Source organism: Arvicola amphibius, chromosome 10 (assembly GCF_903992535.2).
Source record: "Arvicola amphibius chromosome 10, mArvAmp1.2, whole genome shotgun sequence".
NCBI lineage: Eukaryota > Metazoa > Chordata > Mammalia > Rodentia > Cricetidae > Arvicola > Arvicola amphibius.
Window position 1 is genome coordinate 61,887,055 of NC_052056.1, and position 24,213 is coordinate 61,911,267.

The window sequence follows — 24,213 nt, forward strand, 5'->3', positions numbered from 1 at the left end:
TTTCCTTTTAGCTAAGTCTAAGCGTGATCCAGACTAGTCTTGAACATTCCTGCCTCAGCCTCCCAAATGCTGATAGGCATGCACCATCAAATCTGACAATTTCATGAGCTTAAAGGGTAAACCAGTAGTTAACATTAAACATTGTTTAATGGCTTCTTGAAGTAAAGGACACATTTCTTACCATATCAATCCTGTCTGCTGGGAAGTTTGTTTGGCTATTTTGTTTGTTTTTTGAGATGGGGTCTCGTACTCAAATTCCTCATCTTTCCTCAGCCACCCAAGTGCTGGGATTGCCGCTTTGCTCCATTATATCTGTTGTGCTCCAGGATTTCCTCATAAACCCATCTTGCACCAGACTGCATCTACACAGGTCTCCTTAGGTTTTTTGTGAGCCTAACCTTTAGTGGCTGAGTCATCTCTCCACCCCTACATGGAGCTGAGGACTGAGCCTAGGGCCTTGCGCTTGCGCTCTACCTCTGGGCAATGTGGGTCTTCTTAACCGACATGGCATTCCTTTTCCTTCCTGCCTGTAATCCTTTCCTCTGGGTGTTTCTGGCTTTCTCTTTCTGTTTTCACTTTAAATGTCACCTCTGTCCAAAGTAATCTCCCTCAGTTTTTTCCTTGTAACAGATATAAATGCTTTATTTTGTTTTCATTATTTATACTTTAGAAAGACTAGGTAAAGCATGTCCATCCCCAAATCCCTGGTACCTAAAGGTGTCCTTTATATGCATTATACACTGACATAATTGTAGAATAAGAATACATAGATTAGACCTGGCGGTGGTGGCCCACGCTCTTAATCCCAGCACTCGGGAGGCATAGTCAAGCGGATAATTCCAGGACAGGCTCCACAGCTACAGAGAGTTTCTGTCTCAAAAAACAAAACAAAAAGTTATATAAATTAACTCCTCCGTTGATAAAATACAAAGGTATTTGTTTGCAAAGAGGGAGGACCTAATTTAGCAGCATTAGCTGGTCTAATTTGTAGGTTTATAAAAAAGCAAAGTGGTAAATGGATAAATGCTCAGAAACAAAGATCCTGGGCTGAAGAGATGGCTCAGTGGTTAGGAGCATTGTCTGCTTTTCCAAAGGTCCTGAGTTCAATTCCCAGCAACCACAGGGTGGCTCACAACCATCTGTAATGAGGTCTGGAACCCTCTTCTGGCTAGCTGTATACATAATAAATAAATTTTAAAAAAAAAAAAGAAAAGAAACAAAGATCCTGTATACGCAAACATATAGGGATCAGATGTTCTCCGCTGGCATCTTCAGTAGGTAAAACGAACTGCAGACAATGCGGAATGCTGAATTAAATGCGGGACAAGTTTTTCTCTAATCCCAGAACGACCTCCCCGCCCACCCTCCCACCAGCAGACGACTGGACTACGGTTCCCAGCAGCCCTGTGCGAGCCCGCCCCTCGGGAGTGACGCCACCGGCGAGGGCGGGTCTGTGCTTCGGCCCCGCCCCTCGCCCCGCCGACGCCCTCCCCCAGGGTTGTGGCCACGCGCAGCGGCAGCGGTTGTTCCGCTTCCCCTCCGGCCCGGGCCGTCGCCATTGCCGAAGGCTCCTGCCCTCCCCTCCCTGGCCCGCGGGGCTCCGCGCCTCACGGCCTCGGTAGCGACGGCCGCGCCCCGAGCCGCTCCCCTCTGCCCTGCCCTCCTCCCTCTCTGCCGCCCAGCGCAGCGCTCGCCCGCGTCGTCCCGGCAGCCCGCCCCGGGTCGGGCGGAGACCTTCCCTCTCTGGTAAGTGCGGACTCTCTCGCCCGGGCCGGGCCGGGCCGCCGCCCTCCTCCCGCCTCCGCGGCCTGGGCCCAGCCGCCCGGGACACAAGCACCTGCGAGCGGGCCCTCGGCTCCGGGCGGTGGCTCATTGTCTGCTCCGGGACTCTCAGCCTCTGCCGAGAGGAAGCTCGCGGGGCTGCGCGTACCTGGCTGTACCCGGCCGTCCTCGCCCTGCTCTACCGCGGCGCTGCACCGGACGGCTCGGGTTTGTTCCAGGATGTTCCCTCCTTTACCAGCTGCGTTCGCAGCAGCCTTGTGGCTCCGGATTCCTGTCGCGAGCCCCTTAGGTTCCGTCTGTGAGCTCTTCCTCATTCTCCACATCAGGATAAAGTTTTGCAGGGTTCCGGGAGCCTCCGCTCTAGAACAGAACTTAAAGATCTTCTCATAGTTTTTGCTTGATCTTCAGCCAGGAGGTGAATGTTTGCTTCTTAAGGTTAACTTGGGTTGAGGTTGGCTTTTCACCATGTTTGGCTGTCTGAAACACGCGCGCCCTCACTCACAAATACGTTGCCGCAAATAACTTAGTGGGCTCAACCTTTTGATTAGTTCTTTAGAGATCAGTCATCCAAGACAGAGTTTATAAAACAGTTGCCATTGTGGCTTGATGGGAGGTTCTCCCCATCCTTTATCTTAATTTTAATAGGGCTAGGTAGAGTGGGAGAGATTTGTTTCCTCTTTGATAAATAACCAACTCCTATTTGCGGCCAGGTTCTTCTTTACAAGTGACCTATAAATTTTCTGTCTTTTAATTTCTAACCTTTTTTTTTTTTAAAAAATGACAACCAAACCGGTTAGGCCTAAACCTAGACTACCCACGACGAACTGTGTTTTGGATGAAGGTTGTGCACGTCACGTTTTCCCCCCCGCTGTGTTTGACTCTTCCGCTCTTATAAGTAGGCAGGATATTGAAATAAATACACAAGAATTTGCTCTGGGGATTTTTTTTTTTTGGTAGAGTTATCCAAAAGAATAGCATGAATAAAATTAGGTTGGGATGAAGGCAGTGAATTGTAATTTTTAAAGCAGGTTAGGGCATGTCAACTTTGTCAGAAGCCCTGTGGCATTTGTAGAACATTCTTGCCCAGCTCTTCAGTGTGTGTGTGTGTGTGTGTGTGTGTGTGTGTGTGTGTGTGTGTGTGTGTGAGAGAGAGAGAGAGGGGGGGGGTTAAGGGAAAAGCCTTTTCATTGCTTTACAACCATCTGCCTTTTTTCTAGACAGAGCCTCATTCCTGCTCAGGCTGGCCTGACACTTCCTAGGGGTCTCAGCCTTATGTGATACGCTAGGATTACACGCGTGAGCTAACATATTTGGCAGCCCCTGCTTTTAAATCTTTCTAGAGATTAATTAGCCAAGAACACTATTGTACATTTACGTCATGGAAACTGAACTTCATGTTGCTTAGGTAGGTAGGTAGGTAGGTACTGAATTTCATGTTGTTGCTTAGGTAGATACCCATTTTAAAATAACTTTTGGATTTTGGTAAGAGGTTGACCTGATTCAGAGTGCTTTGTTGTTTTCCCTAAACAGTCTATTATTACTTTTCCCTCTACTGGGCTGTGGGGGACACGGCCCAGTACTTACGTCCTGTCATTCTTTGGTACTGTCAGTTGTTCTTACGCTAATGACATGTCTTGCCGTGAGAGGTTTAGATGTAGAAATGCCAGGGAATGAAAAGGTACCTTGAGGTCACCTTCTGCTATTTCTTTTCTTTTTAACCCCTTATACTGCATTGAACCAAAGCCCTCCCTCTGATGCTAGGTAACCTCTCTATCACTGAGCTCTAACCCAGCCCTCTTTAACTTTTGAAACAGAGTCTCACTTAGTTTTCCAGGCTGGTCTTGAACTCGTTCTCGACCAGGCAAGTCTTGAACTGGTGTTCTTCCTGTCTCAGCCTTCCTAGTATCTGGGATTGTGAACCTGTATCAGAAGAATGACTCATTTCTTTCCAAAAGCAGGTGTTCGTTTAATTTTTTTTATTTGAGACTGGCTCTTTTCATGATACCCTGACTTGTTTCAAACTCCTGGACTCAAAAGATTGTCTTGTATCAGGCTCCTGGTAACTGAGATCACAGGTATGTGTACCATTGTGGTGAGCAAGCAGACACTTAAAAAAAATAAATTCTTGGGTATTTTACTTCTCTTGGGGCCATGATTCCAAGTTTACCCTCAGAGAGAAAGAGATTAATTCTTCTGGATTTTGTGTTACATGTTACCAACACTGCAAATCTAAATTCATGAAGTATAGTTTTTAGTTGATATATGTCTGTTAAAGGAGTGGGAGTTCTCGTGTTTCTTTGATCTTTATGATAGGCAGGTTTCCAAGTAGACACGATGAGGGTAGTTTATATTTCAGTTCAATTACATGTTTTAAGTGAAGGAACTTAGAACTTGTTCTGGTTAGCTAAACTTTGAATTATACTTTCACAGAAGTCAAGAGCTTTTATAAGTAGTCAAGTATAAAACAAGTAGGTATGTTGAATCCTTACTATCTTCATCATTAATGATTATTACAGTAGTAATGTTCAGTACACATTTCCTTTGGCTTTCTGAGTTTTCTGTTTTTGTGTTAAATTGGACTTTGGTTCAAATCTTGAGATTAGATCAGGTCTTTTCCCCTTTTGAGTGCTTCTAGTTAACAGAATTAGCTGATTCTTATCTAATGAGAGGAAGGTTGTTTGTAAATTGTGCTTCTGAGTTCCTGTATCCTTTATGTTCAGTGTTTGTCTGCTTGCATGTCTGTGTGTCAGAAGTCCTGGAACTCTAGTCACAGATGAGCTGCCATGTAAGTGCTGGGAATTGAACCTGGGTCTTCTGGAAGAGCAGTCAGTACTATTACCTGAGTCATCTCTCCAGCCCCTCCTCTTTATTTTTTAAGGAATTGTTCTTTGTGTATGTGTTTTTGCTTTCATGTGTGTATATGCAACATGTGGATGCCCATGAAGGCCAGTATAGAGTGTCAGATCCCTGGAACTGGAATTACAGACAGTTGTGAGCTACCATATGGGTGATAACTGAACACTAGTCTTCTAAAAGGGCACTCAGTGGTTTTAACTGCTGAGCCATCTCTCCAGTCCCCCATTGCTAACAGTTTTGTTTAATAAGAAGTTAGAAGTAAGCATCTGTTCAGGGTGTGTATTTTTTAGTTGATTTAAATTCTTTTGTTTAGTGCTTCTTGGACAGTCTCCAAGTGTAGTCTGATTGGCCTTGAACTCACGGTGGTTCTCTTTCTGAGCCATCCAAGTGCTTGGATTATAGGTTGAGCTACCATGACCTATTTACCTTGATTTTTAAAATGGGGTGGGGTGGGGGGCTTGTGTGTTGATTTCCACATCAATACATACAGTGGTACCTTGTCTCTATAACAGTTATGAGTTACCCAGTTATATGGTACTCTATCTGCTCATTATGGTTTTCTGGTGGAGTAGAGTGTTCCTGTTGTGTATTTTCGCACAATTCCCAGCAACCACATGGTGGCTCACAACCATCTGTAATGAGATCTGGTGCCCTCTTCTGCCCAGCCAGGGATATGTGTAGGCAGAACACTGTATACATAATAAACCTTTTTTTTTGAAAGCTTTCATCAATGTATGTTTTCTCATCTATATTTCTTTATCTAATGGGTATTCATTTTGCCTCTGTTGTAAAATCTTGTCTATTACACTTTTTACTAAATAAAATCTATTTTATTTTGAACTTTTAGTTATAATTGTTTATATGCGTGCATGTATATATGTATTTGTATGTGGTTTGAATGAAAGTGCCCCACCTCATATCTGAATGCTTTTTTTATTTCAATAACAAATGTATGATAATGTGTTGAATAAACACACACAATCATTTCCTATACAATCAAAATTATTTGTGCTGGCCTGGCATGGTGGTATAGGTCTTTAATCCTGGCACTTGGGAGGCAGTGGCAGGCCTGGTCTACACAGTGAGTTCCTGTGTAGTCAGGGGTATAGAGTGGCCCTGTCTCAAAAATTATAAAGCAAATCAAAAGAATTGTCTATTCTTTCTATTCATTCCTCTTGAGCACGTAGCCGGGACTGAGCTCAAGCCTTTGGGTGAGCTCGGGCCCTTGGACTACTGAGTCATGTCTTGGTTCTGTCTGCCTCATGTTCCAGGTGATCCTCCTATCTCTGCTTCCTGGCCCACTGTAGCAGCATGCCACACACAGCGTCTAGCTCTTGTGATTCTGGAGTCAAACTCAGGCCATCAGGTTTCCATGGCAAGTGCGTGCTTTTACATACTGAGGTATCTTCTCAGCGCAGGGTCTTGTTTTCAGTTTTTTCATTGTGGTATAAAATAAACCTAAGAATGCTTACCATCTTACGGTTTCTAAATTTACGGTGCCATGGCATTGCATGTCTTCACTGTGCTGCACGGCACCACTACCACACTGCTCTGTAGCTCTTTTCATCTTATAGAACTAAAAGTCTGTGCCTACTGATTAGTAATTCCTTGCTTTACTTCCATGATTTTGACTACTTATATAAGTTAATTTTACCTTTGTCTTATTTCACCTAGCCTAATATGCTCAGTGATCATCCATGTTGTGGCATGTGTTAGTGTACCCTTCCTTTTATGGTTGAATACTTCATTCTGTGTATTACTATAATTTGCTTAACCACAAGAGTCAAAGCACACTTGAATGATGCAATACAGATATCAATATAGATAGACAGATATTTCTTCAAGAATGTCGTTTTCTCCAGAACAAACTGCTGGCTTGTATGGCAACTACTTTTACTTTTCTAAAATTCATTTTTATTTTATGTGCGGTGGTGTTTTGCATGCATATATGTCTTTTGTGAGGGTGTCAGGTCCCCTGGAACTGGAGCCACAGACAGTTGTGAGCTGCCATGTGGGTGCTGGGAATTGAACCTGGGTCCTCTGGAAGAACAGTCAGTGCTCTTAACTGTTGAGCCACCTCCCAAGTTCTACTTTAAATTTTTTGAGAAATCACTAAACTTTTCCATGGTGGCTGTATTGCTTGACTATTTTACCAGCAGTACACAGAGTCTTCAGTTTCTCCACATCCTTGCCAGTTCTTAGTTTTCTCTTTGTTTTTTTTTTTTTTTAACAGTAGCCATCTTAATGTGTATAAAGTATCTGATTGTAGTTTTGATTACATTTGTGTGCTAGTTGTCATGTATCTTTGGAGGAATAGCTCAGGCTCTTATAGGTCAGTTTTTCTGAGGACATAACTTTCCTGCTGATGGGGTTAAGGAGCTGGATTGGGCAGTGATATATTTAGTTGCATGAGAAACTTTGTACTGTTTCTCAAAGCTGCATTTTCTTGCATTCCACTTCCTTGCTAGCATGTGGTCGATTTAGCTTTTCTAAACGTTTAGTAGCAGTATATGCTTAGTTACTGTCTTTTAAAATCTCATAATGATGTTAAACATCTTTTTATATGTCATTTGTATGTCATCTTTGAAGAAGTGTCTCATTAGCTTTTTTTTTCTTTTTTCTTTTTTGTCAAAGTTTCTCTGTGTAGCTCTGGAGGTTCGGAACTAGTTCTGTAGACAGAACTGGCCTTGAACTCACAGAGATTCACCTGCCTCTTTACCCCAAGTGCTAAGATTAAAGGTGTGCTCTGCCACCACCTGAATATTTTGTCCATTCTTACTAAAGTTGTCATTTTCCTATTACTGGGTTATGAGTTCTTTGTATTTCATATAATAGTCTTTTATATCGTGAATATCTTTTCTGTCTCCTAACTGATGGCTTTATGATGTGCTTGGATGCGAGAGTGTTTGGTGACTGTTCTTCGCTGCTTGATCCTTTTTACAGATTGTGTGTTATCAGTAAAATAACTATCCTATTTAATATTTTTGCATGAAGTGTTTATTTTTGGTATTTATTTCTGTGGTGAGGCACAGATGTATCAGAGGACACCTTGAAGAGTTTTCCCCATGCGGGTTCAGTGGACGAAACTCAGGTGGTTAGCATGCCATCAGGTGCCTTACCCATCTCACCAGTCATTCTGTTTCCTGTTTGAGGAGTCTCAAGCAGCCCAAGCTAATCTAGAACTCACTGCAGCCGAGGGTGATCTTGAACTCCTGATTGATCTTCCCCCCTAACCCCTTACACCCATCCGCCTAAGTGCTGGAATAACTGGCGTTACAAGTGTGTGCAATTCTGCCAGGCTACCTTAGATTTTTGTCTTAAAATCTTATCTGTGTCTTTTTGGCTCAGTAGATTAAGCTTTTTCTTCTTTTCCATTTTGGTTTTGTTATCTCTTTTAAATTGTAGTCTGGTGTGGTAGTACACGTGCCTATAATCTCAGTACGTGGGAGATTGAGGCAAGAAGATGGAAAGTTGGAACCTAGCCTTGGTTACATATTCGTACGAAAGACCTGTGTACAGTTTATCTTTGTTTTAGTCAAAAATGGGTTTTTAAATTTTTTGGCTGGAAAGATGACTCAGGTTAAGAGCACTGGCTGTTCTTCCAGAGGTCCTGAGTTCAATTCCCAGCAACCACATGGTAGTTTACAACCATCTATTATAGGATCTGGTGCCCTCTTCTGGTATGCAGGCAGTACAGGCAGAACACTGTATATATAATAAATAAACAAGCCTGTAAAAATTTGATGCTTTATTGTAATAGATGGTTAATGATTGGTTTCTAATGTTTGCTTTACTTAAAGATTGCCTTCTTAATTACTGTCAGAAGGTTTTTATTAAACTTTTATTGAACCTATGTGCTGTGAAGTGACTATCTTAACGTTGTTTTTTTATGGTACAAAAAGGTTTTTTATAAGGCATGTGCCAGGCATTGGTGGCTCACGCCTTTAATCCCAGCACTTGGGAGGCAGAGGCAGGCAGATCGCTGTGAGTTCGAGGCCAGCTTGGTCTACAGAGCGAGTGCCAGGACTACACAAAGAAACCCTGTCTCAAAAATAACAGAAAAGGCATATGTGGTAGTGCATGCCTTTAATTCTAACACTCAGGAGGCTGAGGCAGAAGGAGTTTGAAGCCATCTGGACTATGAGCTCCATATTAGCCAGGGCTACATAGTATACCTGTCTAAAAGGAAAAAAGTTGCAATATAAATGCAACCAAAATATCTAATAATTTACATTATCACCAGTAACTACAGACCTCTGTCCTACCTTTCCTGTCAGAATTGGTGTAGGGGAGGGGCTGTTCTCTGGTTCCCCAGATCTGGGCTTGACAAGGAAATGAACACCTCTCCTAGTGCATGAACTATGTTGTCGTCTGTTTTTATTCTTTGCTCTTTTGGGGGACCGCCACCCAACTCCCAAACAAATCACACAGTGAAACTTATTCTTTCTTATAAATGCCTGGCCTTAGATTTTTTTCCCCAGCTTTTTTTAACTTTAAATTATCCCATCTACCTTTTGCCTCTGGGCTTTTATCTTTCACTATTTCTGTTTATCTTTTCTTTCCTTTTTATTCCGTGTCTGTCTGTATAGCTGGGTACTGGCCCCGGAGTCCTCCTCTCCTTTTCTCCTTCCTTGATTTCTTTTCTCTCTTTCTCCTTCTGTTTATTCTCTGTCAGCCCCACCTATCCTTTCTCCTGCTTTGCTATTGGCTATTTAGCTCTTTATTAGACTAATGAGGTGTTTTAGACAGGCGCAGTAACACAGCTTCACAGAGTTAAACAAATGCAACCTACAAGAATGCAACACATCTTTTCATCATTAAACAAATGTTCCACAGCATAAGCAAGTGTAACACATCTTAAATAATATTCTATGACAGTCATCTATAAAGTTCCCTTTTCAAAACTGCCAAGTTGAGTTGCCTCCCCCATCTCCACCGACCCCAACACTTCCTGTATCATTTGCTTATTTACTTTATTGTTTTATTTATTTTGGTTTTTCAAGACAGGATATCTCTGTGTAGCCCTGGCTGTCCTAGAACTCACTCTGTAGACAAGGCTGTCCTTGAACACACAGAGATCCTCAGGCCTTTGGTTCCCAGTGCTAGGAATTAAAGGAGTAAGGCACCACTCCTGGCTTTCTTTGTTTAATTACATATATGATTTCATGTTAGGCCACATTTATAGATACAGATTGAACACTCGCAGCATTTTGCAGGCAGGGAGTTGAGATGAGGGTGGCTGGTTCCAAAGATGAGGGGAAAGTGAGATTTTTAGTTTCTAGAGGGGTTGGTTCTCCTGGGCTGGACAAATCAGTCTCTACTCAGGAATTCTTATCTGCCCCCATCCTTTTAAGCTGCCTCCTGGGGCCAGGAGGGGGCACTGGCCCACTCCCCAGGCTTTGGAAGGTATGGGGAGTTGTGTGTGATAGGAAGTTATGGGGAAATTTGCCAGTGCTAGGAGATGGTGACCACACAGGAGGCTGTTAGAGCTATGGAGGCTGCTGCTGTAGGGAGGGGAAGGTTGGTGGCCTTCTGGGAGCTGGCACCAGTTTCACAGGGGTGATTCTTAAACACTAGATACACTCCTAACATTGGACAGCTATCACTGTCATCCTCTCAAGAAGTGCCTCTTCTCCAAGAGCACTCACTTCCTGAAACACCTAGCCAGTCTGCCTAGTGATCGTCCTCTGATAACCTATGTCTCATCTCTGCGTTCTGCCTCTGAATTTGCCTCTTTTTGGATGTTTTATAAAAGTGGGATCATACAGTGCTTGTTCTTCTGTGGTTGACTTATTTTAAGGTACCATAAAGTCTTCAGGGTTCATCACATTGTGAAATGTACCAAATTTCACTAATTCATTTACCAATGTTTTATGTTTTGAATTTGTAAAGTATATTTTGTTTCCTTTGGTCTCAGGTGTTTGAAATGAATGAGTTCTATAAAATACACTGGATTGAATGAATATTGGTGTCTAATTTCCCCCACCCTCTTTTCAAAAATCCAAACAGAACCATACTTTATAGGAAAAGTTCTGGTCCTTTTCTCCTTGGTAATTTAAATCTTCTGTTTTGTTTTTGTTTCTCTGTGTAGCCCTTGCTGTCCTGGAACTCATTCTGTAAACCAAGCTAGCCTCAAACTCAGATCTGCCTGCCTCTGCCCCTGCCTCCCAAGCCCTAAGATTAAAGTTATGTGCCACCGTACCCAGCTGATTTCTAAATCTTAATGGAAAAATACAGAAACATTTCTGATTTGTCAGTCTGAAAATTCTGAATACAGCCACACTTTTAATTTTTATTTTTCATATTTTGCTGGTAATTATATTCTGTAAAAGTAGATTCAGGTTTTCCCTTTAAGGGTGGCCATGTGCAAGTCAGCGTGCATTATAGGAGCATTTGGAGGCCTCTTGCAGCATTGTTGACCTCAGGACTTGTGTTAGTATTGTCCGATGTCATCTCTACTTATCCTTTTGCCTTGGGTCATCTTTGACTCCCTCCTGGTATTCCTTGTGTCCAAATCATAGTAGGTAGGATCCCCCTGTTCCTTCCTTCCTTCCTTCCATTTTGACAGCTTATGTCTTGTAAATAAAAGTTCAGTAATGAAATGAAACATGACTTGACCTTTCATTTCCATAATACCTCTGATTACTTGTGTTTAGGTCGTCCTGTTTTCTTCCTTGCACATGCCCATCATTATTAGGCTGGCTCACCATCCTGTCCTCTCTGTGAGCTACTCAAATGTTTGCTGTGTTTACCTCCGACATCAGCTGATGGAGGACTCTCATTGGTTAATAAACTGCCTTGGCTTTTTGATAGGGCAGGATTTAGATAGGTGGAGTAGACAGAACAGAATGCTGGGAAAGAGGGAAGTTAGTCAGATGCCTCAAGCTAGAATCTTCCCGGTAAGCCACCTCTCGTGGTGCTACACAGATAACTAAAATTGGGTTAATCAATATGTGAGAATTAGACAATAAGAGGCTGGAACTAATGGACCAGCCAGTGTTTAAATGAATACAGTTTGTGTGTTGTTATGTCGGGTGTAAAGCTAGCTGTGCGAGAGCCGGGCTGGATGAAAAGCAGGCCTGCCCTCAGCTCATCACTACAATCAGCTTTATTTCTATCATACTATCATATCATAATTCTTATATATATATATATATATATATATATATATATATATATTTAAATGTACTCTAGTACATTTTAAATGATATAAAATGTACCCTTTTAAAATTATTCATATTTTATCTTGGTCTTTTAGCTCCATGTTGAAGCATCTGCCTTTCCAGGCAGATTCTCCCAGTTTGCTGTGATCTTTCCTTTTTATGTTTTCTTAGCTTTATGGTGGATTTTTTTGGTTTATCATTGAGTAGTAACTTAATTATACCAGGATGTGCATTTGAAGAAATGTGAACTGGGCGGTGGTGGTGCATACCTTTAATCCCAGTGCTTGGGAGGCAGGAGGGAGGGGGATCTCTAAGTTTGAGGCCAGGCTTGTCTAAAGAGTGAGTTTCAGGACAGCCAGGGCTGCACAAAGAAACCCTGCCTCAGAAAACCAACCAAATAAATAAATAAGTAAGTAAGTAAGTAAGTAAGTAATAAAAAGCCCAAGACCAACTATAATGTGTAACATCAAATTTTTTAAGACTTCAAATATTTTTTTGAAATTTTTTTAAAAAAAATTTAATTATGTGTCTGTGTGTCTGTCTGCATGTGAAGTTGTACAATGCCCATGAAGGCCAGAGGCATTCCCAGAAACTGGAGTTACAAGCAGTTGTGACCAACTTGACATGGGTGCTGGGAACTAGACTCTGAGAGCAGTGTGAGCTCTTACCATTGAACCTCCCTCTAGCCCCAAGACTTCAAATCTTTTCATTCCAAATTATCGCTCACAGGTTTTTAGAGGATTTGTTTGTTTGTTTGATCATTTAATCCCTGTCAGCTGAAGGGAAAACTCATTTAGGAGCTATTGCTGCTCTTCCAGAGCACCTGGTCTGTCAGATGTGGGATTCAGCACCCTCTTCTGGCCTCCCACATGATGTCCATTTTCACACAGTGATATACATATAAATTAAAATCTTTTTTAAGACTTTTTTTCTGAAAACATGTGACTTTCCAGATTTAATGCTTGTTGTTACTAGAGTCTGCCCCCACACGCACACACTTATAAGACTACATATACTAAGCACATTTTGTACCCAGCCATGTTTGGTTTGTGTGCCTGTATGTATGTGTTTGTGTCAGAGAGAGAGTACTATGGTGTGTGTTTGCATATATGTGGAGGCTACAGGCTGACATGGGGTGTCTTCCTTGGTCCCTCTCTGCCTTATCCAGTAAGTCAGTCTTTAGCTGAACTCACAACTGGCCAGTAAGTAGTAGCTTACTCTGGTAAACTAGCTTGCTCCTAGGATCTTCAGTGTGTCTACCTGCTTGGGAACTGGGGTTTCCAGCAGGCCAGCAGCTCCACCTGGCATTTATGTGAGTTCTAGGGGTCTGGACTCTGGTCCTCATTCTTGCACACTACTTGAACCACTGAGCCATCTCTCCAGCCTTATTCTGGATTTTTAAGACATAGTACACTCCAGGTTCAGTAGCACAACCCTATAATCCTAACACTCCAGAAACTGAAGTGAGAGATGGGGGTCCAGTCTTGAAAGAAAGAGGAAAGGGAAGACATAATGATCCTTAGTCAACTCAGTCTTACCTTCATCCTTTAGTAAAAAGTACTTTATTTTAGACTATGTGAGCATTACTTTAATGGAATTACTTTTAGGAAAGAAGCATATTGTCCTAATTTGCTCCTCCTTGCTATTGAGTGAAACTGTGCTTCTCATGTGTTTACTGCCCCCTTTGTCCTCTGCTTTGTGTGTGTGTTGTTGTTATTTTTCCCTTTCCCATTTTTGAATTGCCTTTTAGTGTTTGTGACCAAACTTAAGGAAACCTAGATTTCTAGTATTTAGTAATCTTTGTTCTTGCCTGTTCTTCCAGAGAATTTCCTAGCCGTGACACTTCACTGTTGGCCATGTGTTCTTCTGTGAGTGTGGTGCTTGGGTGGAGACAAATGAAGAAAGAAAGTATCAGTGTGGATTGCGCATTTCTTTATACTTGCTGTCTCCTCTGAATACCTGGCAAACTCCTTCTTTAGTTTCACAAGCCAGGTGTGATTTCTGGCTAATAATGCGTAGAACCAGGTCTTTTCCCACCATGTCTCATTGCCTCATAGCCTTGCCTTCTTGCAGTGTGATGCTATTTTCTCATGAACTGGGGTCAAAGCCAGGACTAAATCTTTGCTCTCTAGGATCTGGCAAAGTTTGTATACTAAATAAAATAAATATTTCCGTGTTTCGTTCTTTGTCACAGGGCTTCTCTTTGTAACTCTGGCTGTCCTGGAATTTTCGCAGATCAGACTGGTCTTGAACTCAGAAATCCACCTTCCTCTGTCCCCCCGTCCCCCCCCCCGGCTGTTTTGTTTGTTTTAAATACTTATTTATTTATTTATTTATTTATTTATTTATTTATTTATTTATTATGTATACAATATTCTGTCTGTATGTATGTCTGCAGGCCAGAAGAGGGCACCAGACCTCATTACAGATGGTTGTGAGCCACCATGTGGTTGCTGGGAATTGAACTCAGGACCTTTGGAAGAGCAGGCAATGCTCTTAATCACTGAGCCATCTCTCCAGCCCCTGTTTTGTTTGTTTTTAAAACACAGCCTCAACTCTGGTCTGGAACTCTTTTAGACCGGTAACTAGCCTGAACTCACTAAGATCCACCTGCCTCAGTGCTAGTATTAAAGACATAAGCCACTGTGACCTGCTTAAGTAAATATTTGAATGAATGAAGAATTAATAGGAATCTTTATTCTCAAGCAGTATCATTTAATTTCTAGTATAAAAATATAAAAATAGGTTATTTCTGGAAAGTAGAGTTATGAGTGTTCATTATTTTTATTTCAGATTGTATCCTGTGTTGAGAAGAGTTATTTTTGGACAGCTTATTAAGGTGTTTTAAAATAGGCTTAAGGGAGGGGTCCTCAGGAAGACCTGCCCCAAGACATGTGTGTGGACATGTGTCTGAGAGCATTGGAGAGCATTGGGATTTTGTGATGAATGGCCATATACTGCTTTTATCTTCAGAATAAAACACTATTAAACTCACCCCTCACAAACTTGTAGGTGTTTCCTGTTGCCCAGGAACTGCAGATATGTAGGTGGAGCCTGTTCCTTCCTTTTCTGGCCATCCAGACCCAAATAATCAAACAGAAACTGTATTAATTACAACACTGCTTGGCCTATTAGCTTAGAATTCTTATTAACTAAATAACTCTTACATCTTAAATTAACCCATTTCTATTAATCTGAGTATTGGCATGAGGCTGTGGTCTTCTGGTAAGGATCCCAGACTGCACCTTCTTTTCTCCTCTATCTCTGCTTAAAATTTCTGCCTTGCTCAATTCTGCCCTGCCATAGGCCCAAGCAACTTCTTTTCTTTATTCATTAACCACTGCAACACATATGCAGAAGGACTTCCCACACCACAGATGTAGCCATATTTCCTACCACTTGCTGTGTGCCCTCTGACCTTACTGACTCATATGTTAATTGAGGTTTATCTCCCCACTGATTCCTGAATAAACACTCAGAGACTTTTATGTTATAAAAGTTTGGCTGATGGCTCAGGCGTCTTACTGGCTAGCTCTTACATGTAAATTAACCCATTCTAATAATCTGTGTATCGTCACATGGCTTTGTGGCATTACCTATTCTCTAGTGCATCTTGTTCCTCCAGCGGCTGTAGCTCTCTTGACTCAGTCTTCTTTTTCTCTGTCTTTCTGCTTGGATTTCTTGACTAACTATATTCTGCCTTGCCATGGGCCAAAGCAGCTATATTCATCAGCCAATCAGAGCAACACATATTTGCAGCATACAAAAGACATCCCACTTCAGTCTCATGGGTTAAAGCATACCTATTCCTCTTGCCCAAATCCACCTTCTGCTGATCGCTACTTGAATGAACAGGTTCAGAGCATTTAACGTCTTGGTTTTGTCTTTAAGTGGTGAGAGTGAGGCTTCAGAACCTGTTTGGTTAACTATTAGTATCAAGATAAATGAAAAGTTTTGTTGTCTTGGTGTTCTAGTACATGACCTTAAAGAATAGTGATATATCTTCTAATATCAGGGTCTTTATCATTCTAAAGACCAAAGAAAAAGCCCATTATTAAACTCTAATACCATCAAATATAAAATCCTTTCATCCCTACTCACTTTACAGATAAAAATTAAGTTTTTTTATTATGTTTTGTGTGCGTGAATGTATATGCATGCTTGAGGGTACCCATGCCATTGTGCTCATGTGTGTCAGTGGGAGTCAGTGCTCTCCTATCATGTCGGTCTTGGGGGTTAAACTCAGGTTGTTAGGCTTGGTAAGCACGTGCTTTCACCTGCTGAGCTATCTGGGCAGCCCAACAGATACTGTCCATTACTACTGTGGACCAGGAACAGTGCTAAGTCTAGTAAACAATCCCATTAGTTAACCAGATAACTCACTAGATCCCTGCTTGTGGGCTCTATGAGTAGGGAGGAAAGAAACATTCATTCACTGCAGTAAGTATTAAGTTAGAAGAACATTAATGCCGTGGGTATAGTGGTAGTTTCCTGGGAATGTGACAGGCCAGTCCTTAGAGTGGATGCTTTGAGGTAGAGATAGCATTGAGGTAGAGAAAATAAGGTGATTAGCTGGCTCATCCTGGTTTGCCCTCAGGCCTTCAGGTTTTAGCATCAAAAAGTTCTATGGCCCAGGACCATCCTTGGTTCTGGGGAAAGGGAATGGTTAGTCACCAAGCAGAAAACCTTTTTGGGGAGATCATATGTAAATATTCGAGGTGGCTGGTAGAAAAATGGATATACAGAAAAGCTGAGAGAGGAACTGAAATGATGCGTCTGCATAGAGGGTGGCCTGGTCCTGAAGGGAGCGTGGGCTTTATCCCAACCCTTGAAAGGCTTTTATGCAGCGAGCCAGTACCATGCAATATTTCTAAAGTTGCTAATGGCCTTGTGAGGGGTAGACTCTGGGAATCTGAGAGTGAAAAGTAAACTTGGATAATTGGAAGCAATGATTAAATCATAGACTAGAGTGATAGATTTGAGAAATCTGTTTTGGAAGTCGCAGAAAGTTTGGAGATTGAAAATTAGAGCAAGGTATGGAAACTTAATGATTTTTTCAAAAATCATCTTCTAAAATATTAGTTTCCTTTTTTTTAAACAAAAAAAGTTTTTTGTTTTTCGAGACAGGGTTTCTCTGTTGCTTTGGAGCCTGTCCTGGAACTAACTCTTGCAGACCAGACTGACCTTGAACTCACAGAGATCCACCTGCCTCTGCCCTCAAGTGCTGGGGTTAAAGGCGTGTGCCACCACCACCTGGCTGAAATGTTAATTCCTTAAAAATGAAAAAAAAAATTAGCATTATTTTATGTGCATTGGTGTGAGGGTGTCAGGTCCCCTGGAACTGGAGTTACAGATAGTTGTGAGCTGCCATTTAGGTGCTGGGAACTAACACCAGGCTCTCTTTCCCACCGAGCCATCTCTCCAGCTTTTTTACTTTATTTTTATTTTTTACTTTTAATTATTTTTGTCACTAGGTGGATTTTTTTTACTAGAAGAATAAGTCTAGATAAACATGTCTGGCACACCACCCTCCAAATACGCTCACATATATTCTGTCCAAAAATCTTTGACAGCCTGGCATGGTGGTGCACATCTTTAATCCTAGGATTTAGGTTCTTTTTTTTCCGAGACAGGGTTTCCCTGTAGTTTCTAGAGCCTGTCCTGGAACTAGCTCTTGTAGACCAGGCTGGCCTCGAACTCAGAGATCCGCCTGTCTCTGCCTCCCGAGTGCTGGGATTAAAGGCGTGCGCCACCACCACCCGGCTAATCCTAGGATTTAGGAAGCAGAGACTGATGAATCTCTGTGAGTTCAAAGACAGCCAGAGCTATATCATTAGCTCTTGTCTCAGAAAGTAAAAACAAAGCAACGGTATAAAATGTAGAATAATGTTGGGTCCAGCGAGGTCACGCAAAGATGGGGACAGACCACCAAAATCTAATAAACCAGAAGCAAACTTTATTCCAGAAACCAGAATCCAGGAAAAAATAAAATTAAAATATCTCTGTGGAGCACAGAAAGCTTATCAGCTGAGACCACAGCCAGAGATGGATTTTGTAAGGCTGTTAAACTGGTCAAGGCCAGTTTCTAAACCTACCTTTTTATAGTAGGGACACCAAGCATTAGGTCTGAACAACGGAATTTTTACAGTCTCGAGGTAAAACTCAGATACAGATTGCCTTACTTTACAATCTCCATTAACAGAGTTTTTTTAGTTAAGCTAGTGTTTGTACTTAATCTATTATCTTTCTTGGTACTTCCAGATAGTGTTTACTGAAGCTGTGCTCTCTCTTTTGATATTGCCAGTTACACATACAGGGATAATGCATAACCCAGAGGTCATGTATCTATCTCCTAAAAGTTGACTCACTCATATCCGTAGACTAGCTCTCAGTTTGCAGAGAGATGCTTTGGTCTTCTAAATAGAGCTGTGGGTTGTAAAGCAGAGTAACCCGCTGTTAATAGTTAATCCTTAAGATACTGAGAAGGCTGCTGACAGTCTGTTCTCATTCTCCTAGGCTTCCAACTTTATATTTCTTCATTTCTACACTCCTATTTCTGGAATCTACATTTTTATATTCTTATTCTTGAACCCTTCAGATAAAATCACGAAAACAATCCTTTCCCAGAACATAACAAAATCTATAAATGGTTTTGTCGCTTTTTACAATAGATGCACTCAAAAGCTGTGTGATTACTTCTCTGATGGTCCCATTATTCAGATCACTTTTAGAACTTTTTAAGTCATTCTAGAAACACCTGGTATATTCTTCAGAGCCTAGTTATTTTTCATAAATTAAAAAGAATTTTTATTTTCTATGTATGAGTGTTCTGACTCCATGGATGTCTATGCACTGTGTGAGTGAAGTTATTCATGTGGATACTGAGACTTGAACCAGCTGCTGTGGGAGAGCAACCAGTATTCTGAACTGCTGAGCCATCTCCAACCCTGTCCTGGAACTCACTCTGTAGACCAGGCTGGCCTTGAACTCACAGAGATCTGCCTGCCTCTGCCTCCAAGTGCTGCAATTAAAGACATGTACTACTATAAATGGCTAATTTTTTCTATAATCAAAATTATAAGAGCTGTGGCAGCATCATTACATAAAGCTTTCCTATTATACCCACCAATTGACCATATTCTATCAAATTAAACTCATAATAAAATGCCTTTTCAGAACCAGTAGACTGACCATATTTGGGGGGGGGGGCAAAACTGTGGGGCAAGAGAGTTGGCTCAGCAGTTTAAAACACTTATTGCCCTTGCAGAGGGCTGGGGTTCAGTTCCCAGCATTCACATGGTGGCCTACAACCTTCTGTGACTCCTGTCCCAGAGTGTTCAATATCCTCTTCTAACCTCTGAGGGCACCAGGCACATACGTGGTACATAAACATACTTGAAGGCAAACCACTCATGCACATAAAATACTAAAGTAAGTCGGGCATGGTGGTGCACACCTTTAATCCCAGCAGTTGGGAGGCAGAAGCAGGCAGATCTCTGTAAGTATGAGGCTGGCCTGTTTATGTAGTGAGTTTCAGGACAGGGTATAGCACACTCCTACCACTGTTGTGCCTCATGTTGTCTTTTAGATGTGAGTAGCTGAGATTGCCCTTGAGTTCTGATCCTTGTCTCCACTTCCCAAATGCTAGAGTTACAGGCATATGCCACCACTACTGACTTGATTAGTCATCTTAATTCTTGCCAATATTGACATTATAAAGTGATATCTGCTGGTGACCTTATTTGCATTACTACATATCTGAGGTTGGTCATATTCACATGCTATTTGCTTATTATTTATTTAGATTTTTATTAAGATTTATTATAATAAACACTGATTTAGAAAGGATGGTATATACCGCCACCCTCCTGAAATGGGGGAGTTTTCTGGCTCCCATTTTTATATATTTTATATGTCTGCGTGAGTTCCTGCATGTATGTGTGAGTACCATGTGTATGCCTGATGACTCAGAAGGTAAGAAGAGAGAGGTATTGAATCCCTGGGACTGCACTCATAGGTAGTCCTGAGCTGCCAGGCAGGTGCTGGGTGTCAAACTAGGTCCCTGCAAGTGTTCTTAATTGCTGAGCCATCTCTCCAGCCCCATTTACTTTCATATTCAGCCTTTAGTTTGAAGTATTTTTTGATACTATACCTATAAGATAAAGTTGAGCTGTTTCTTTGCCCGGATCCCTCCAAGCAGAGGCTGAGGGTTTATGTAACTACCTTATCAGGAAGTATATTCCCAGAGAACAGAAGTGTGAGGAAATGTAAGTAAAGCCTGGAAGGAGTAGTCACCAAAGGGAAATCTAACTATTGGCTCCTTGCATTGTCCCATCCAGCACAGGGTGAGAAAGGAGTGGTACACCCACAGTTAATCCCCCGTGCCACCAGATTGCATGTTTGGGTACCACATAATGTGACCGTTGTGAAGTGTTACCATGTTGTTCTGAATGAAAGAGTTGACCTCATCGAAAAGCTGTTTGCTGGGGTAGTAGTAGTTTGAGAAGATGTGTCCAGAGGCTCTGAAAAGCAGCAAGTAATACAATATCAGAAACTGAAATTATAAAATGTTTTCCTATTAGGTGGGTGTGTATTATGTATGTATTATGTATGTATGTATGTATGTATGTATGTATAATTATTCTTCCAAAACATCCTTACTGTTCCTTGGGCTTTTGATCTTCCATATAAATTTTAGTCCCATTGTTTCACAGAGGCTTCTTGGAATTGATGATGCTTGTAATGAATCTATGGATCAGTTTGAAGAAAGTCTGCATCTTTACAATTTTCAGTAAATTCATAAACATTATCTTTATCCATAACAACAGACCTCTGGGCATGTCTGAGGGAGTGTCTAGATTGTGGGACAAGCCACCTTAACTCTGGACACCACCTTTCCATGGGCTGGGACAGACTGAATAAAAAGTAGAAAGGAGCTAAGAACTAGCATTTCCCCTGCCTGCTTCCTGAATGGGCTAGAGTGTGGCCAGCAGCCTCCTGTTCCCGCCACCACGCCTTCCCTACCAAGATGGACCGTGCACTCAAACTGTGAGCCAGAATAATAATGCTTTCTTCTGTAAGTCATTTTTGTTACATATTTTACTACAGCAACAAGAAATGTCACTGATGAAACTTCAAAATACTTTCCACATTTGCCTTCTCCCCACCCTACCCTTTGTGAAAGAGTAGGCAATACAGAGTTACTCAACCTACTTAGTGATTGAACAAAGAGTCTAAAAGTAAAGGTTGACTTTGTTTTCAAGATACAACTTAAATGGCAGCTGTCTGTTTAAATCACCTAGCATTATTTATTTGAAAAACATTTTCAGATTTTATTGCCTGTATAACACCTTGCTGTGTACTTGTAGTTAATTGAAAAACGTTATGCCAGGCATGGTGGTACACACGTGTAATCCCAACATTCTGTAGGCTGAGGAAGACAAAGTTCAAATCCACCCTTGACTATGTAGGGACCCTATGTTCCTCCCTCTGCAAACCTATAAAATTAGTGTCTCCTCACAAAGAATAGAGTCAAGAGAGGATATAAGATACATCATATCAGGTAATGATAGTGGCAGTGTCAGAATCTTATGTTTAATACACAGTGCAGAAAGTTCCTATTGTAGGTGTTATTGTCTGACTCTGTAAAGACGAGAGTTAGCAGTCACTGTTCACAGTCAATTTTTGTTGAGCTACACACATTTCAGTTCAGCATCCACATGGCAGCTCACAATCAACTGTCTGTAACTTCAAACTCAGGGGACCTCATGCCTTCCTCTGACTTCCACCAGCACCAGACTTGTATGTGGTACACATATATGCATGCAGACAAACACTCATACACAGAAAATAAATCTTAAGAAGTAGCTGTGGCCAAGCACACCTGTGATCCCAGCATTTGGAAGATAGAAGTTGAAAGTTACCAGGCGTGATGACATATGCCTTTAATCCTAGCATTTGACTTTGGGAACTTCATGGTGAGACTCTGTCTCAAAAAAGCTTAAAATCATCCTCCATAAATAGCAAGTTTGGAGGCCAGCCTGGTCTACATCAGACCTGTGTATATTCTTAGATATTAGTTGATAGTTGTTAAGGCTCATTTCTCCTGAAGAGGTTTTGTATTGTTTTTTGACTCACCAGAGGATGCTACCAAATGAAGCTGTGTCCCACAGAATGAGTTTAGACCATTAAAATGTATTTAGAGCTGGGCATGGTGGTCCATTCCTGTAACCTTAGTGTGCACTAGGATCACAGGTTCAAGACCAGCCCTAACTACACAGCAAGCAAAGGTACATGTGTGGGTTGGGTGAGTGAGGTGTTAGGATTTCTCGGTGGTTTTGTTTGCTCCCTTTCACTATTATAAGGCTTGCTAGTTAAGGTATTTCCATTTTCTGCCCAGAGAGATTTATTTTGATTTGTGCCTGTAGAATACAGCTTTTTGGATCCTAGCTTTATGTGAAAGGGACTTCTATTAAAGTGTTCAAACTCAGGCAGACTCTGGTTTTGTTGCCTGTTCCTTCTGATGCCATTAAAGTGGAAGTTTTTGGCAGGTCAAGCATTGAGAAAAAGTGGGCTAGCAATGGCTTACTCTCTCGAGTAACTTTTCACTTTGTTTCTGGACTCACTAAAATCTTCTCATTTATTTACTAATATCATTTGTGCACTAAACTTTTAAAAACTTTTGTTTTTACGCTCATTTGTATATGCATGTGTGGAGGTCATATATGGTGTGGATTCTGGGGATAGAACCAGGCCATTGGGCTCAGCAGAAAGTATCTTTGCCCACTAAGCCATCCTTCTGGCCCCATGAGTTAAAATCTTTTCATCAGTTACCCAAACTTGTATTTATGTGAGTTTGATGCAGTTTTGTTTCCCTTTGTTTCTTCTCTGTCTTGCCTCTTTGCTATGGAGCTTTGCCATATTGACCTGGCATCTGACTGGTGTTCTCATCAGGTGGACGCACTGCTTCCTCTCCAGTTTGGAAGCCTCTGTCTGTGTGTGGCAGCACTGTATAGGTAGTTTGGGTGTGTTTTCATCTATACTTAAGCTCTCAGAGGTTCTTAACGTTTGGGGTGCGATGATAATCAGCTTATGGCGAGAGTTCTGGGTAGTGTTGCTCCATTAATAAGTTACTGAAAATTTAAGTATGAAATATGAATTAGAATTCCACTTTCTTACCATGTTTTCTGGTGATGCGTTTTTCCCTTGCTGCGCCACAGTCTATCCCAGTAGATTATAATAAATTAATTTCTGCTGGTTGGACTGACTGGTTCCAGACACCACTTCTTTATTTCTGCGGTGTATTTAACTACCCCTGGTTTTCTTCAGTACACAATTGAGTAATTGTTTGTGTTTGAGGCTCGTCACAGTTAAACAATGAGCCTGTTAAAAAGCACAGTGTGTTTGGGGAGCACTTTTTGTTTCGCCTGCTTGCTTGTCGCTGAAAAGTAGCAAAAAGTGAACAGTCTGGAGAGCGACACTACTTACTTTCTTTTTTTTCACATGTTTTTGAGTAGTGGTAGAACAGAATATAGGGCACATTATCAGTTTATCATGAAATTTGTTTTAGCTTGGTTTGATTTTTGAGACAGGGTCTCCTCTGGCTGACTTCAACACCTTATGCAGCCAAGGATGACTTTGAACTTCTTATTTCCAACCTCCCTGTGGTAGGATGCATGCACCCCTTGTCTGGTTGTATACAGTTCTGGGAGTTGTAGCCAGGGCTTCATGCACACTGAGCGAGCAAGCACTCTACTAGCGAAGCTGCATCTCCAGTCCCATGAATTGGTTTTTGTGTCTATTGTTCTTTCCTAAATATAAGATTAAAGATTTTATCACATTATTAGGCACTTAACACTGTCAATAGAAGCAGCACACAAAAAAGCTGTTTTGTAGGGAAGAGACTGAGGTCATAAGTCAGCTGTGAAGGGACAAGTACGAAGGTTTTCAAAGGTAATCCTGTTAATATGGCATGCTTCATCTGTGTCTAATAAACCGCTGTGTGAGAAAATGACTCCTCCGGTCAGGAAGGGTGGACTTCGTCAGGGAATAGAATATGGTCGGCATGAGTCACTCAGCATTTCTGTCTAAGATATGCAAAGCCCTTGCCCTTTGGACTGAGTGAAATGTTGGGGAAGAAAATGACAAATCATGACTAATTGTCACAGTTGTAATTCAGTGCCAAAAGTCATCCAGTGCACTGTGTTAGCAAAGAGAAGAGCATGAGGAAGGAGCTAGGATTCTTGGATTCTGGTAGTAGATCTGCTGCACATAATAGATCTGTGTGCAGGTTTTGGGTAAGTCTCTTATTTTCTGGTAGGTTATTTTTTTAACGTATCAAATGTGTCAGATAATGTGTGTCAACGTAATACACCAGAACAAGTAACACTTGTGACATACTCTGAAAGAAATA

General features: G+C 41.5%; 1 protein-coding gene across 2 annotated transcripts in view; it reads left to right on the forward strand.

Annotated features, from left to right (window-relative positions):
* The first annotated feature begins 1,526 nt into the window (after nt 1-1,526).
* Pak2 (p21 (RAC1) activated kinase 2) overlaps nt 1,527-24,213 on the forward strand; it is a 66,642-nt gene continuing 43,955 nt past the window's right edge. The window contains exon 1 of one of the 2 annotated variants that reach the window (XM_038345318.2): nt 1,527-1,746. The gene's annotated coding sequence lies outside the window, so the exon portion shown is untranslated. Of the gene's footprint in view, nt 1,747-1,822; nt 2,198-24,213 lie in introns of those variants that run through there. The other variant, XM_038345319.2, reaches the window with a different exon arrangement.